The 14,847-nt window shown below is 50.1% G+C and overlaps 1 protein-coding gene across 2 annotated transcripts in view; it reads left to right on the forward strand.

The window, feature by feature from the left end:
* GPC3 (glypican 3) overlaps window positions 1-14,847 on the forward strand; it is a 299,836-nt gene that overhangs the window by 268,898 nt on the left and 16,091 nt on the right. The window lies entirely within an intron of this gene.

Genomic DNA, 14,847 nt, shown 5'->3' on the forward strand with positions numbered 1-14,847 from the left:
CTTGAAACCGACTGCCATCCTGACATCGAGCCATCGATCACTACCTGTTGGGCCCAACAATCTAGCCAGCCTTCTATCCATCTTACAGTCCATTTATCCGATCCATACTTCCTTAAGATACAGCACCAGGTTACCTTCATCCTCAGATGACGACTCTGACTCCCCAGGGAAGCCACTTCAGAATTCCTTCATTTTTAAAATTCCTCCCGGGCCAGGTTCCATCAGAGCCGGCCGACCGTGTCTCCCTCAGCTCCCCCACCCCAGCGCGCTCCAGGCATCACCGCCATTTGCTGCCCCCCTCAAAAATGTCTCCACTGTTGGTACAAGAGTCTCTACTGTGCAGCTCCTGCCACCTGAAGCAGCCTTCTCACTTCTCCAGTCCTGGCTGAAAGGAGCGTTTCCTCCCTTGATTCCGTTCATCCCCGAATTCCTTCTCCCTCTCCCATTACACTGTATTGCTTCATTGAACTTTCGGAAGCATTTTAGGGTATGATTTGTACCCAAGGCACTATAGGAAATGAAGCTGCCTGGTATTTAATTGAAATGTGTCAGTCCCAGTAATGTCAATGCCTGGGGTCTGTCATTGGTCACACTGATCCTGCTTGGAGGGATGGTGCTGGAACGAAGGGGTATCCTGAAGAGTCGGTTATACAATGCAAAATAATCAGTCAGACACATTTGAAGATATGGACCCGTCTGTTTGCCGGCAAGCTGTGTAGAAACAAGGGCTTTGCAGAGGGCCTTGTAAGTAAAGAACCACATGAACGGGCCGGCCCGATCCTGCCAAACGCGATTGTGTGATCTGGAGGACGGGAAGCATAACTGCCCTTTGGATTTGCTGTCTCCACATTTACCCGGCAGTCCTGGTAGGGTCTGCAGAGCCAAGGCATTGAGGGCCGAATGACAGCCCCGATTCAGCATGGTACAGGTGGGCCTGCCAGGGTGGCAGGTGAAGGCCTGGCTGGGAAAGGCAGCCGAAGCTCCGCCCCTTCCAACCAAAGCCACACCCCTTCCCCCGAGACCATGCCCAACACCAGCTGTGGGCCGGGGCTCCTGCATGGTGCAGCCCAAGCCCCTCTTGAGAAGGGAGGCAATTTTGAGAAGGCAATGCCTTCCCTTGCCTGCATTACCCACAGCCCATGGGCCTACCTCTTCTTCCTTGAAGCACCAGTAGTCCCTTTGAAGTCCATATGGAGGGCAGGGCTGATGTCAGGAGGCTGGGGGTAGTGTTGGCGGACAGAGTCCTTTAGAATTGTCGCAGGAGCATGGCATGGCTGCTTCAGCCCCGCCCCTTCCACCTGAGGCCACGCCCTTTCCAGGAGCACGGTACCAGGCCATTTCCCACAATCCTGTTGGCTCCCTTGATCGAGGTGCTTATGAAATTCGGCACATGCTTAAAAATCGTGCTGAACGGAAAAGGATAACACTGTTCGCAGATGCTAAATAGGTTATTTAGTGGCCGGAATTTATTAAATTTGTCAGCAATATCCTGGGGAAAAGCAGCACCCGCACAGAGAGCAGAGCAAGCTTGAAAGGTGCCCAATTTCTGCTGGATCAGCCCCTCTGAAATCCGTGGGATCTGATGCATTGAGGGGAAAATGTGCTTGCCTGGACTCGACGTGACTCATAGCAGATGTGCCCAATTTACATTACAGCTTCATACCTTTGTTTTAGAATGTTATTTCAAGACAAATGTGTGAAAGCAGATGTTTCCAGTAAAACAAATATTTGTGTAATTTACAAACAACTTCCTGCTGCCAAAAGTCATTAGAAAATGTGTGTGTGTGTGTGTGTATGTGTGTGTGTGTGTGTGTGTGTGTGTGTGTGTGTGCGCGCGCGCGCAGGGGGGACCTTGGTTCTGCGTACCGACTAAATAAGAAATCTAAAAATAAAATACATCCCGCGAATGCATTGCCACATGTGGAGGTGGAAATAGCTGCAGAGCACTGAGGGACGCTGTGAGAGAAGAAATGGTTTGCGAATGATTTATGGAAGGAAGCCTATTTAAAGACCGGTATTCCTGCACGTGTGAAAAAAACCATCCGACAAATACCCACAGATTAGGCGCCCTCGATAACATGCCCCCCAGTGTAAAAATTCTGAACCAGCTTCTGGTTTTAAGGGCAACCACAGAAAGGCAGCGTGGGCTATTCCGAGGCTCCTAAGTCACCTAGGCAGTTTTTAGAATTTCACCTCCCGGTTTCTAAAATGCTTTATTGACTTTAGTGAATTTCCACTGGAGATCAGGCCTCTGAGCACGTCCGCTGTGGCTGGTGGAGTCGGACCCCTTCATCTCGACTTTGCTACACTATCTCTGGCTGATTTTACATGACAATGAACATTGCTAGGGGGAGTAAAATAGTCAGTAGGGGCCATTTTTAGCTCCTTGTACCCAGCCCCATCCTGCCAGGGCTGCTTGGAGCCTAGTGGTGTTTTTGGGGCAGAAGGAATGGAGTAGGCCTTTCTTCTGACGTGAGAGTCCCCATTAGCCTTTTGTAAAGTTGAGTTACGACCCTGTGAATTTCAGAAGGCCTTTGGCATCACGCGGATGAACTGCGGGGAGGTGTGGCTGATGGCAAACAGAATGTTAGGAATCTTTAAGAAAGGGACAAAGAATACGACAGAGAATATCTTATTTCCTCTATATAAAACCATGGTACGTCCACCTCTTTAATACTGCATACAGATGTGGTCGCCTCATCCCAAAAAAGATGTTTTGGCATTGGAAAAGGTTCAGAAAAGGGCAACAAAAATGATCCGGGGCTTGGAATGCCTGCTATGTGAACAGAGATTAAAAAGACTGAGACTTTTCAGCTTAGAAAAGAAAGAGAAGACGAAGCAGGGGATAGGACAGAGGTCTATAAAATCATGAGTGGTGTGGAGAAAGTGAATAAGGAAAAGTTATTGGCTTGTTCCCATAACATAAGAACTAGGGGTCACCAAATGAAATGAATAGGGAGCAAGTTTAAAACAAACAAAAGGAAGTTTTTCTTTATGCGGTGCACAGTCAACTTGTGGAACTCCTCGCCAGAGGAGGTGGTGATTACTAGGACTTTAACAGGGTTCAAAAAAGAACTAGATAAATTCCTGAAGGTTAAGTCCATCAATGGCTATAACCCAGGGTGGGTAGGAATGGTGTCCCTAGCCTCTGTTTATCAGAGGCTGGAAATGGGTGACAGGAGAGAGATCACGTGATGAGTCCCTGTTCGGTTCCCTCCCTCTGGGGCCCCTGGCATTGGCCACTATGGGCAGACCGGACACTGGGCTGAATGGAGCTTGGGTCTGACCCAGTCTGGCGTTCTTATGGCTATGCTGCCAAGTGGTCGGAGCGGACAGTTCAGCACTCCCCTCTACGTCTCAAGGCCAAGGAGCAAGGAGAGCTGGATTCTAAGCCTGGCCCTGCCACCGGCCCTTTGGGGGGTCTCTCTGTCTCTCAGGGACAGCAGGGCTGGCGTGCGGCGCTCGGTGATTCATTCTGGTTTGGTAACCGAGTGGAGACTTGGTGGGGGAGGTGTCTCGGCATCATCCTCGTGCCATGGGGTTGAGCTGTGCCACTCATCTGACAGCTTTGGCTGGGAGCCTCAAGTCCTCGTGCTGGGGGCACACGCCAAGTGCGGGCGGAGGGGCTCGTGGGAGGCTAGGGAGCCGGGCTTCACTGCCTCTCCAGCCACGGAGCTCAGTTAGCCCCCAAGGCACATCCAGCCCCTCTCTTTCCCCACAGGGCGTGGCATCTGCTCCCTGGCCCCAACCGTGCCCTTCCCCTGCGCAGAGAGGGAGGGATCTCCGGAGGCGACGGCGCTCGTGGCTGGAGCCGGTGGCCGTTCCAGTGAAGCGAGCAGACGCGTGCAGGGCATTCCTCAGAGCAGCTGAGAAACCTCCCCCTCCCCGGCCTCCCGAATCTGCTTTTAGACATCCCAGAGCTGGAGCTAAGACGCCCTCCCTCCCTCTGTCTCCTTCGGCCTTTGCCTTGAACGGTTCGGCAGCCCTGGTGCGGGCATCTGCCGGCCCGCAGCTCCTTTGCCCAGCTGGTCTCCTCCCTGCTTGAGAGCAAAGGCGCCATTTGGCCGTTCGGGTCCAACGTAGGCCCTGCTTCCGGTGCCTGCGAGGGAGCTGCCTTGCCAGCGGATGCCTGCAAGCGTGACGCTCGTTAGACACCACTCGGCCCCCCTCGTTCATCTTTCCCACCGTCCCCTGGCGAGAGCCGCTCTGCGTCGGGTTCTGGGTAGCCACGCGAGTTCGCAAGCCCCTTTCCTTTCTCCGCGGGGACACACGCCTGTGAGCCCGCTCTCTCATCAGCCGAGGAGGGAGGAGTCGATTTTCGTGTCGTGCAGGCTGCCCATCTCGATCACCACGTGATCCCTCTCCTGTCCTCCACTCCCAGGCAAACAGAGGCTGGGGAGAGACCATTCCTACCCCTCCTGGCAAGCGGATGTGGGGCTTGCGCTTCTCGTTCATTCCTGCTGGGTTTCCTTTCGTTTTCAGAGAGGGCGGTTTGGCACAAAATGTGGAGCGAATGGGCTTTTCAGCAGCCTGGCTTGACTGGCTGGGGCGAAGGGGTGGTTAGCAGTCCAGGAAGAGCCGCCGCCTTTGGGAACCAGTTCTGAGGACTGCTGGATACTGTCCCCAGTTCTGCCGGGGCAAATCGCTTCCTGCAGGCTCTTCCTGCCTCCCCTTAAAACAGCTGTCGAGGGAGTGGCAGAACCCCGGCTCTTAGCTACGCGCTTTTCATCAGGAGATCTCAAAGGGTTCACAAAGGGAGGGGGTCATTTATTTAATGTTTGCAGAGGGCTTTGATATCCTTGCCGGAAAGGGAGTACAGGTTGAACCTCTCTAGTCCGGCACTCTGATCCGGCAACCTCCGTGGTCCGGCATGATGTTAGTGAGCGGAATGTCCATTTATCATCGCTGTGGTCAAGTTTCCTACGGTCCCACAAAGTTTGTTTCCAGCCACCAGGCCTGGTGCTCAGTGCTCTGTGCTGTTATTTAGCTCTAACTTATCCCTAACCGTCTTCTCAGAGCCTAGTAACCAGTGGCAGTGTTGGGAATGCTGCTAGACAGAATTGACCTCGCGTGGTCTGGCAAATTCTCTGGTACAACACTGGTCCGGTCCTGAGGGTTCCAGACTCGAGAGGGTCAACCTGTATTGGAAAGGCAAAGCAATATTTCTGTGTCTCAGAACCCCAATGTAGACAGTTTCTCTCTGAAAATCGTTACATTTGGGGGCCAGCCACATCTCAGAGACCAGCCTGAGAGCCCGTACATGCTGGCCGGGACTGTAGTACTGTGTGGTGCGCGCAGGGCCGGCTCGAGCTATTCCTGCGTCCTGGGCAGCGGGCATGCGACGCATGCGCAACTCTGCCCCCGGGCGCACGGCGCATGCGTGGCCCCGCCCCTCTGGCGCTCTGCGCACCTTACAGCTGCACTCTGGCGTGCGGCTCCTGATGGCAGCTCTAAGGGTGATGCGTGGCCGAAGTGCGGCGCCCCTTACAGCTGCCATCAGGCACCCCCCATAGGTTGGCGCCCCGGGCAGCTGCACAGCTAGCCCCCCGCCTTAATCCAGGCCTGGGTGCATGTTACTGGGAGTTGCATGTATTGAAGGTCAAGGGGTCCCAAGAGTGCAGAAGGATTCCTTTATAAACCAGCTCAGAGAAATAGAGCGAGAAACAAAACAGCAAAGCGCTTTGAGGACATACGACAGTTACAAGAAGAAACAAGGGACAGGCAAAATCAACTTGCCCGTTCCAGTCTGGAGTAGTTGTAAACCAACTGTCGTACCCCTCATGCTGGAAGTAATCATGCTTTTTAGGGGAAATGAGCTTAGGGCAGTACTGCCCAGTGGGTAGAACATTGACCTGCGAGTTGGGAGCCTACATTCATCTTCATCACTGTGTATTCCCAAGCAAAGTACATCCCTTCCCAGTGCCTCAGTTTCTCCAGGGGTAAAGCGGGGACGAGGATTCTTCTCTCTTATGAAGCGTGTAGGAGCTGTAGATGAAACGCTCTAGCTTGTGGGGTTGTTTTGGCCAGTGAATTCAGTATCTTCTCACGTCTGGGCTGCCCGGTGTTGGCAGCTGTCTGACCCAAAAGCAGGGTTCACCGAGGCGGCTTGTCTGTCTCTAGAGCGAAGTGAAAGGCGTGTAGTCTGCTGGAATAAGGGTTCGTGGCCGCCTGGGTCTGCAGTGCCGACGGCGACCAGAGTAAAACTCAGGGGACTCCGTGCGAAAAACAGCCTTGAATGGCTGCCTCAACTCAGCATGCTCCCACGACCTCCTGAGCCTTGTGCTAGCCAGGGGCCGCCATGCACCGCTACTCCACGTGTCCTGCCACGCTGCCACATGTCCCCCCGGTCACAACCTCGAACCGTTCTCCCTAAGGCCTCCAGCCCCTCTGCTGGAACAGTGGGCTGTGTCTACACTGGGCCACTTATTCCAGAAAAGCAGCCGCTTTTCCGGAATAAGCTGCGAGCTGTCTACACTGGCCCCTTGAATTTCCGGAAAAGCACTGACGATTTACTGTAAGAAATCAACTGCTTTTCCGGAAAAACTATGCTGTTCCCGCTCGGGCAAAAGTCCTCTTTCCGGAAAACTGTTCCGGAAAAGGGCCAGTGTAGACAGCCCAGTAGTCTTTTCCGGAAAAAAGCCCTGATCACAAAAATGACGATCGGGGCTTTTTTCCGGAAAAGCGCGTCTACATTGGCCACGGACATTTTTCTGGAAAAAGGGCTTTTCCGGAAAAGCAGCCTGCCAGTGTAGACGCTCTTGTTCCGGAAATACTTATAACAGAAAACTGTTCCGTTTTAAGCATTTCCGGAAATTCATGCCAGTGTAGACACAGCCGTGGAGAGTTTGTCAATGCAAATTGGTTCTGAACAGCTCTTTGGTCTTCAGAACATCTAGAAGGTTCCACGTCTTCAGACAGCTCCTTGAGTCTGTCATTTGCCCCTCTTCATAAGGACTCCCCATCTATTATCTGACCAGAGAGGAGCTTGTCTGATTACTCTTTCTAGTGACTATTACCATTCCGGTGTCTAGGACAGCAAATTGTAGAGCGACTTTGAGCCTAGGCTGAAGCAATCTCCCTCCCACGAGCAAGGAACAACGCCATCTGCTTTCCAGGTAGTTCTCTGCAGGGTTTCGTAATGTGCTTCCCAAATGTCTTTCTCTGGCATCCATCCTTTCAAAGGCAGGGATGTAATTATCAATAGCCCATCAGCACTGGCCTGATACTGTATTGCTCCTCAAAGGTTCAGTAAACCGGATCCAATGTGGTACGCGCTGAGGTTTTACTGGTAAATGTAGGTGCAGCCAGATGGAGTTTGTTGATTTTTTTCCCAGCTGTCTGTGCAATTCCCCCTTTGCTAGCCTTCCTACAGATCATCGTTTTTGTGGGTGTTCGACGTCACGGCGAAGGGAACAGATTGCAAGTACTTCGAGTTCTAATGCAGTCAGCTGACATTCTGTGAGTGCGACGCTTTTAACAAAGCCTTTTAAATTGGCGATCTTATTCATAAGTTCAGCAGTAAATGGTATACAGCATTTTTACATGCTGCACAATATACTGAAACTCTTCTCCCAACTACAGATGTTCTCCACTAGCATTTTACCATGCGTGCCACAGAGCATGAACATAAATAAGTTAATGTGTTACAAGTGTAAAAGTTTTATTCCACATGAGGCGGTGAGGATATTTTGAAGGGGAAGAAATGTAAATAGAATGAAATTCTTAAGCAAGATTATTGATATGACGGGACTAAAGAGCTTGGAATTCTGTGCAAAGTGCCTCTTTTCATCCCTTTAATAAGTCCATTACTTGCACTCGGGAATATTTTAAGGCCCTTTTCATGCTGAATCTAGAGTTGAGCATGCTTTGCATTTCAAGCTTTGTCTATGAATCAGTAGAAGCCAAAGTTATTTCTGCTTTAAAATAACAGGAGCCGGGAACAGCTAATCTCTTTTCATTCGGAGTCCTTACATTATTTTACTGGACAGAGTTTGTGTTGGCTACAAAACAGGGCATTCACCAAATCTCTGAGAAGGAATTTAGGGTAAGAATGAAGCCTAGATTGCAGTATGCATAAAGACGCCTTTTCCTACGGCCATTAAGAAATTCCAAATCGGCACTATTTTGAATAGTGACATTAAATTAGCCTTGCTAATTTCAGTAATTCAAGCTGATCGCTGAGTTTACAAATCTACCAGATGAGACATTCCCATAATTACAATCTGAATGTGCTTTTCAGCTAAGGTGAGTTGATACAAAAAAAAAAAAAAGAGGAAAAATACTTTCTCTGTTCTGCCTTTTGAGATTAGTATCTCTAAAGAGCACTTATGTGGCTGTACTACATCAATAGAATATTTCCTAGAGCAGGCTGTTAATTCATTTTTTGCTGTAACATATAGGTGCTAGAACATTTGAGACAAGATTTTTGACTGTCTTCCGGTTTTTTGGGTCATATTTACTTATTCAGTGAGACATTGATTCTGCTTTTGTTGGTGTGTTTTTGTGCACTTTTTAATTGTGCACTTTTAGGGAGTGGCTTTGGGGGCTTTTAATGGGAAAGACACATTCTTTGATGGATGAATAAGTATAAGAGCTAGTGGTGTGACAATGAAAAGCCAGGCAAAGCCTAAGAAAAAGCAAAAATGGGGGGTGTATTATAGGGCTGGAAATTCACAGCCTCCTGGAGGAATCTGCAAAGTAAATTTTCAACACCATATGGGAGGCACTCACACAAATTTGATCAAAAGATGTGAAAATTATACGCTTTGTTTGAAAGGACGTTTATTTTATTAGAGCAGTAGACTCACCAATTTAGGGATTAGGGTTTTGTATCAAATGTAAACTAGCTGAAAGATTAAAAAAAATCTACATCTGAGTAGTATAATTCTTATTCAGGAACCGGTGTACAAGGTCATCTAAGCCTTGCCTAGAACACACATGGATGGCTGCGTAATTACTGCTACTAGAATTTCAAAAGCATTTTATTCCAAATGGGAACGAAAAGCTGAAATATCCTGTGAAATGAAAATTCCACCCCAAAATTGATTCTGGACCATTGGCACATTTTGTTTGTATTATCATGATATTAACAAAAATAATATTTTAGTATGAACGCTTAAATGAATCTGAACTAATGTTTCGCAAAGTGGTCTGCAGACCCATTCTGAGACAGCTGCCAACGGGCCGCTTCGGTTTGTTTATATACCAGCTCCATAGCTATGGAGCCGCGTGGCTCCCATTGGCAGTGGTTTGCTGTTTGCAGTCACGGGGAGCCGCAGGAAGCAGCGACGTGAAGCTCCCCTTGGCTGCAAATGGTGAACCGGAGCCAATGAGAACCGGTAAATAAACAAACCGGAGCGGCCTGTGGGCAGCTTTCTCAGGGTGGGTCTGCGGACCAATTAGAGAAACACTGATGCTGACTATAAAGCTGAAAGGAAATACGCTCTTTTGGGTAGATGGAAATTTTATTGAAATCTGCGTGCTTCTGTGTAGGGTTTCATTTTATTGAAATAGTCCGTTTTGCGGGAAAACGGACTGAGCATGTTGTCACCGGCTTTATTAGCCTATGTTACCACTGTCCACAAAACCTCCTTCACTTGAAACGGGATTCAGCATCTCGATACGAGGAAGGCCATACCACAAACATGCAAGGAGAAGTTCCAAAAACCGGCATGTCTTCACAGAACGTGGAAGACCTCTTCCTAGTGCAAGGAGACTTCAAACGCAATCAGTTCAAAGGCTCAAACAAATGAAGCACTCCAGATAATGTCCTCCTCGATGGTCAGAGCTCAGTTCACTTTCGGGGGGGGGGGATATGACAGAGGTCTATAATATCATGACAGGTATGGAGAAAGTGAATGAGGAGAAGTGATTTACTTGTTCCCATAACATAAGAACTAGAGCTCGCCAAATGAAATGAATAGGGTTTAAAACAAACCAAAGGAAGTTTTTCTTCACGCAATGCACTGACAACCTGTGGAACTCCTTGCCAGAGGATGTGATGAAGACCAGGACTTTAACAGGGTTCAAAAAAGAACTAGATAAATTCATGGAGGTTATGTCCATCAATACTTATTAGCCAGGATGGGTAGAAATGGTGTCCCCAGCCTCTGTTTGTAAGAGGCTGGGAATGGGTGACAGGAGAAGAATCACGTGATGATTCCTTGTTGTGTTGATGCCCTCTAGGGCATCTGGCATTGGCCACTGTTGGCAGACAGGTTACTGGGATAGATAGACCTTCGGTCTGACCCAGTATGGCCGTGTCGAGGGGCAACCTTCCCTGGGGATGCCCCTCGAGCTTAGTCCCCTCTTGTGACTTGTCGGCTGGGGTCTTTAAGTGGGTCCCTCTATAGAGGGCGTAATAGGGCATCACCGCGAAAAGCGCTCCAGGTGTCCTTATAATAGCAAATACAGTCTTCTGATCACTGTCGCTTCCTCTGCTCCCACCCCCGTGAGAGACAATACAGCCCATTGGCCAACGTCAGTTCCAGAGACCCTTATATCAGGGTCAGTACGGCCCACTGGCTAAAGTCAGTTTCCGAGTCCCTTATATCAGGGGCAATACGACCTGCTGGCCAAGGTCAATTCCTGAGTCCCTTATATCAGGGCAATACGGCCTACTGGCTAAAGTCAGTTCCTGAGTCTCTTCTATCGGGGCAATATGACCTATGGGCCAAGGTCAATTCCTGAGTCCCTTGTATCAGGTCAATATGGTTCACTGGCCAAAGTCTATTCTCCAGTCCCTTATATCAGGTCTAATACGGCCCCCAGGCCTAGTTTGCAGGGGTATAGGCCCCTCAAGCCAGGTACAGTGGGGGGGGGAGGGGGTGTAGGGAGACCTGGGCCTCCCACTCCTCCGGGTCCCAGCCCAGGCCCTGTAGGTAGTGGCTGGGGCCGCTGTCACGCTCAGCGGGGAATCCAGCCGCAACATACTGAGCACTCTGGGTTTACTCCCCACCATGGGGTACTTCCTACTAGAGTCGTCTGGATGTCTCTCCCGTCGCCTCTCCACCGTCCGCCGGCCCCACAAGTAGTAGCTCTTGGCTGAACTGCTGCTGGAAGTTCTGGTCTCTCCTTCTCTCCAGAGGTATCCCAGGGGGTCCTTCCCTGTCATTGGTCCACCCCGACTGAGCTGCCCCAGGGCTTTTCATAGTCTGGACCCCCCTTTGTTAGTGTATCCCCAGATAGGTGTGAATATAGGAATCGGAATATTCCCGTGGACTTCTGTAGGCCCTGGAGCAGATCTGTAGAGCTTGGGAAGTGACCGAGTTCTCTCTTCATTTGCTCCGCTTCTTCTGTTCTTTTGGGAACTGAAAATGTGGGCGTTTTGGGGCTGCTCAGAAGCAGAGCTTGAGTCCAGCCTGCCTTGTGAGAGCTCCCTTGCTCCTATGTGGCCTTCCCAACAAAGCAAAGAGGAGAAGTTTAGGAGGACTCCCCATCCCCCACCCCCGCACAGACTCTGAAATGGAGAAGAATGGGATGGCTTAAGCAAGTTTGGCAGGAAGAGGCAAGACTGGTGGAGCTGCCCATTCGCCCCGCCCCCTAGGAATGCAGAGAGGAGAAGACACCGTCAGCCCAGGAAGTTGAGATGGGAACCTAGAAGGTGGGTAAATGAGGCAAGACCAAAAAGCAGACGTGAGTGTGGTATTTGCCGGGATGGGGTGGCCGGTGGAAATGATCTACCAAATCCTTAATTTAAAAAATGGAGTAGTTGAAACGGCCATTGTTCTAGTAGCTCAAGCACCGAGGAAGCCAAAGGAAACAAGAGGTGGGAAGAGGGGAAAGAGAGAAAGGAAGATTCTCACAAGTGACTGGCTAGCATACCAGAGGAGTCCAAGGCAGCGGATGAGTGTGGTGATGTGCTTGTGGTCATGCCTTAAGATGTGCTGGCAAATAGCTGCAACACATGGACACCAAGGGAGGTTGGGCTTCTAAGGGCATGTCTTCACTATGGGCTGGATTGATGGGCAGTGGGGGTCGATGGATCATCCAGTGGGGGTCGATTGATCATGTCTAGTATAGACGTGATAAATCAACCACCGAGCGCTCTCTCGTCAACTGCGGTACTCCGCCAAAATGAGAAGAGTGAATGGAGTCAATGGAACAACATTAGCTGTTGACTTTCTGTGGTGAAGATACTGCAATAAGCAGGTCTAAGTACGTTGGCTTCAGCTGCATTATTCAAGTTGCTGAAGTTGCGTCACTTAGATCGACGGCCCGCAGTCATGTAGGCAAGGCCTAAGATGAAGCCCCTCCCAGAAAATAGAACGGACCCATTGGAGACGTTTCCAAATGCTTAGTGGGTTATAGACATCACGGGCACTGTACCCTAGCACAACTGGCTGAACTCTGCAAAGGCGGGTGAAACTCATCCCCTCTTAGGGTCATTTTCTGCCTGTCAGACAGATCCGTTTTCTTACCTAGGCATGACGGACATCGGTCAAAACTAGAAATAGGAAAGGGACCCAGCCCCGAAGGTCAGTTCTGGGCTGCAAAAATCCCATAGCTTGGAGGAGAGAGGAGGTTCAGAACCCGAGTTTCAGCGCAGCCAGTTGCAAAAGTTGGAAACCTCTGCAGAGCACAGCTCTGGTTGTGGTGCTGAGCTTTCCCGGTGCGAGTGGCTTAAACGTGAGTCTGTCTGTCACAGCAACCACACACAACTCCCCGGCTCTCATTTGAAACCGAGCCCCAGCTGGGATCCCTTGGATTTCATTCAACCCCCAGCCAAAGTCTGCAAATTGAAATGGAACGGCGGTGCCTGTCAGCAGACGGCTCAGTTCCACATCATGCTTATTTTCCACCGTTAATTCTGCTGACCCCTACGCTTCAATCTAAAAAAGGGAAGTCGGGCAAAGAAAAAGTTTTTTTGCTGCCCTCGGCATGTCGGTGCACTTGTAGACTGATGTCAGCTGTTTTAACATTCTTTGAACCCGGGGTGGGGATTTTTAGGGGCTTAATACTGTTTAAAAAGTTGGACATTATTTTAGCCTTGCAACGCCCACAAACTTTAAGAGGCTGCCTGCTGCTTCCACCCCTGCAGCGGGCTTTGAAAATGTACCTCCTGGTTAGCCTGGCTTTGCAAAAGTGAATAGAAACCAGCTTTATCTCCATCCGCGCAGCTGATCCGGCGGGGTTAAGAACACCAAAAACTCCTGGAATGTTTCAGTAGACAAAGCTGAAGTCTTTAGCAGATGTTTGCATACCACGAGGCATGAGGTTACCTGCCGGCAGGATACGTGGGCTGAGCAGGTATGTCCTAGCCCAGTCGGTTGTTTACCATCCTACATACCTGGGTCATGGCCCGAATGCTTAACCTCGATATTTTCCATGGCAGGGAGAATTCTGGCCTTTGCAATCTGACTGACTGGTCACGGGTGCTAATGATGCATTTTAGGAAGCTTGTTTGTGGGTATGTTCCAGCGGGTAGCTCCGAAAAGACGGCACTTTTAGATTTCTCCTCGCAAGCATAAGGGGACGATGGATGTTTATGGGTTCCTGATGAAATCTACACCTGGCATAAAGACTTGAGAACGGTTGTGTTAATGTAGATGAAATAAAGAGCCCAAAGAGTCACCCAGTGTCAACATAGCTCAGTGACTGTCTGTAAGCGGTCTCGCTTAAGCCTGGGCCCCTAACGGGTGTTCAAGCCTATACCTACTAGTCCTGCAGCCCCTTTAAGACCATGGGGCCAGAGGGCATGGCAGGCTGCAGCACTTAAGCCAGTCAGTTGTCAATACAGCCCAGACCCGGGTTCAAGGCGGGGCAGGCAAACAAACAGTGTCCCGGCACAAGTGGAGAAGAGGAGACTGCTACCCAGTATGTGGGGTGGCAGGGGGGGTGCAGGCCCTCCCTACTCCACCGAGTCCTGGCCCAGGGCCTAGCAGTGGACAGCGGGGAATCCGATCCAAAACACGCCGACACACGTCAAAGGGATATCAGGTCTGTCTGACCAGCCTCTGCTTCCCCTGGGCCACTTCCGACTCCCCTGGGTCTATACCTGGCTCCGGATCAGCGGCGAGTTCGCAGGGTCCGGGTACTCTGCCTGTGGGGACAGGGTAAGAACATCAGAACGGCCACACTGGGTCAGACCAAAGATCTATCCAGCCCAGTGTCCTGTCTGCCAACAGCGGCCAGCGCCAGGTGTCCCAGAGGGAGTGAACCGAACAGGTAATGATCAAGCGATCTCTCTCCTGCCATCCATCTCCACCCTCTGACACACAGAGGCGAGGGACCATTCCTTACCCATCCTGGCTAATCGCCATTAATGGGCTTAACCTCCATGAATTTATCTAGTTCTCTTTTAAACACTGTTATAGTCCTAGCCTTCACAACCTCCTCAGGCAAGGAGTTCCACAGGTTGATTGTGCGCTGTGCGAAGAAGAACTTCCTTTTATTTGTTTTAAACCTGCTGCCCATTAGTTTCATTTGGTGGCCCCTAGTTCTTATATTATGGAAACAAGTAAATAACTTTTCCTTATTCACTTTCTCCACTCATGATTTTATAGACCTCTATCCTATCCCCCTTAGGCTGATTGGCACAGCATTGGAACGTGAGCATGCAAATGAAGCCCGGGATATTTGAATCCCAGGCTCATTTGCACTTCCAAAGTGCTTGATTTGCATCTCTCTGTCGGCAGAGGGATGCAGTCTAGAAGTAGCCTTCGTCTCCTCTTTTCCAAGCTGAAAAGTCCTAATCTCTTTAATCTCTCCTCATAGGGGACCCGTTCCAAACCCCTCAGCATTTTAGTTGCCCTTCTCTGACCCTTTTCCAATGCCAATATCTCTCTTTTGAGGTGAGGTAACCACATCTGCGTGCAGTATTCATGATGTGCGTACACCATGGATTTA

Source organism: Pelodiscus sinensis, chromosome 13 (genome assembly GCF_049634645.1).
Source record: "Pelodiscus sinensis isolate JC-2024 chromosome 13, ASM4963464v1, whole genome shotgun sequence".
Classification (NCBI taxonomy): Eukaryota; Metazoa; Chordata; order Testudines; family Trionychidae; genus Pelodiscus; species Pelodiscus sinensis.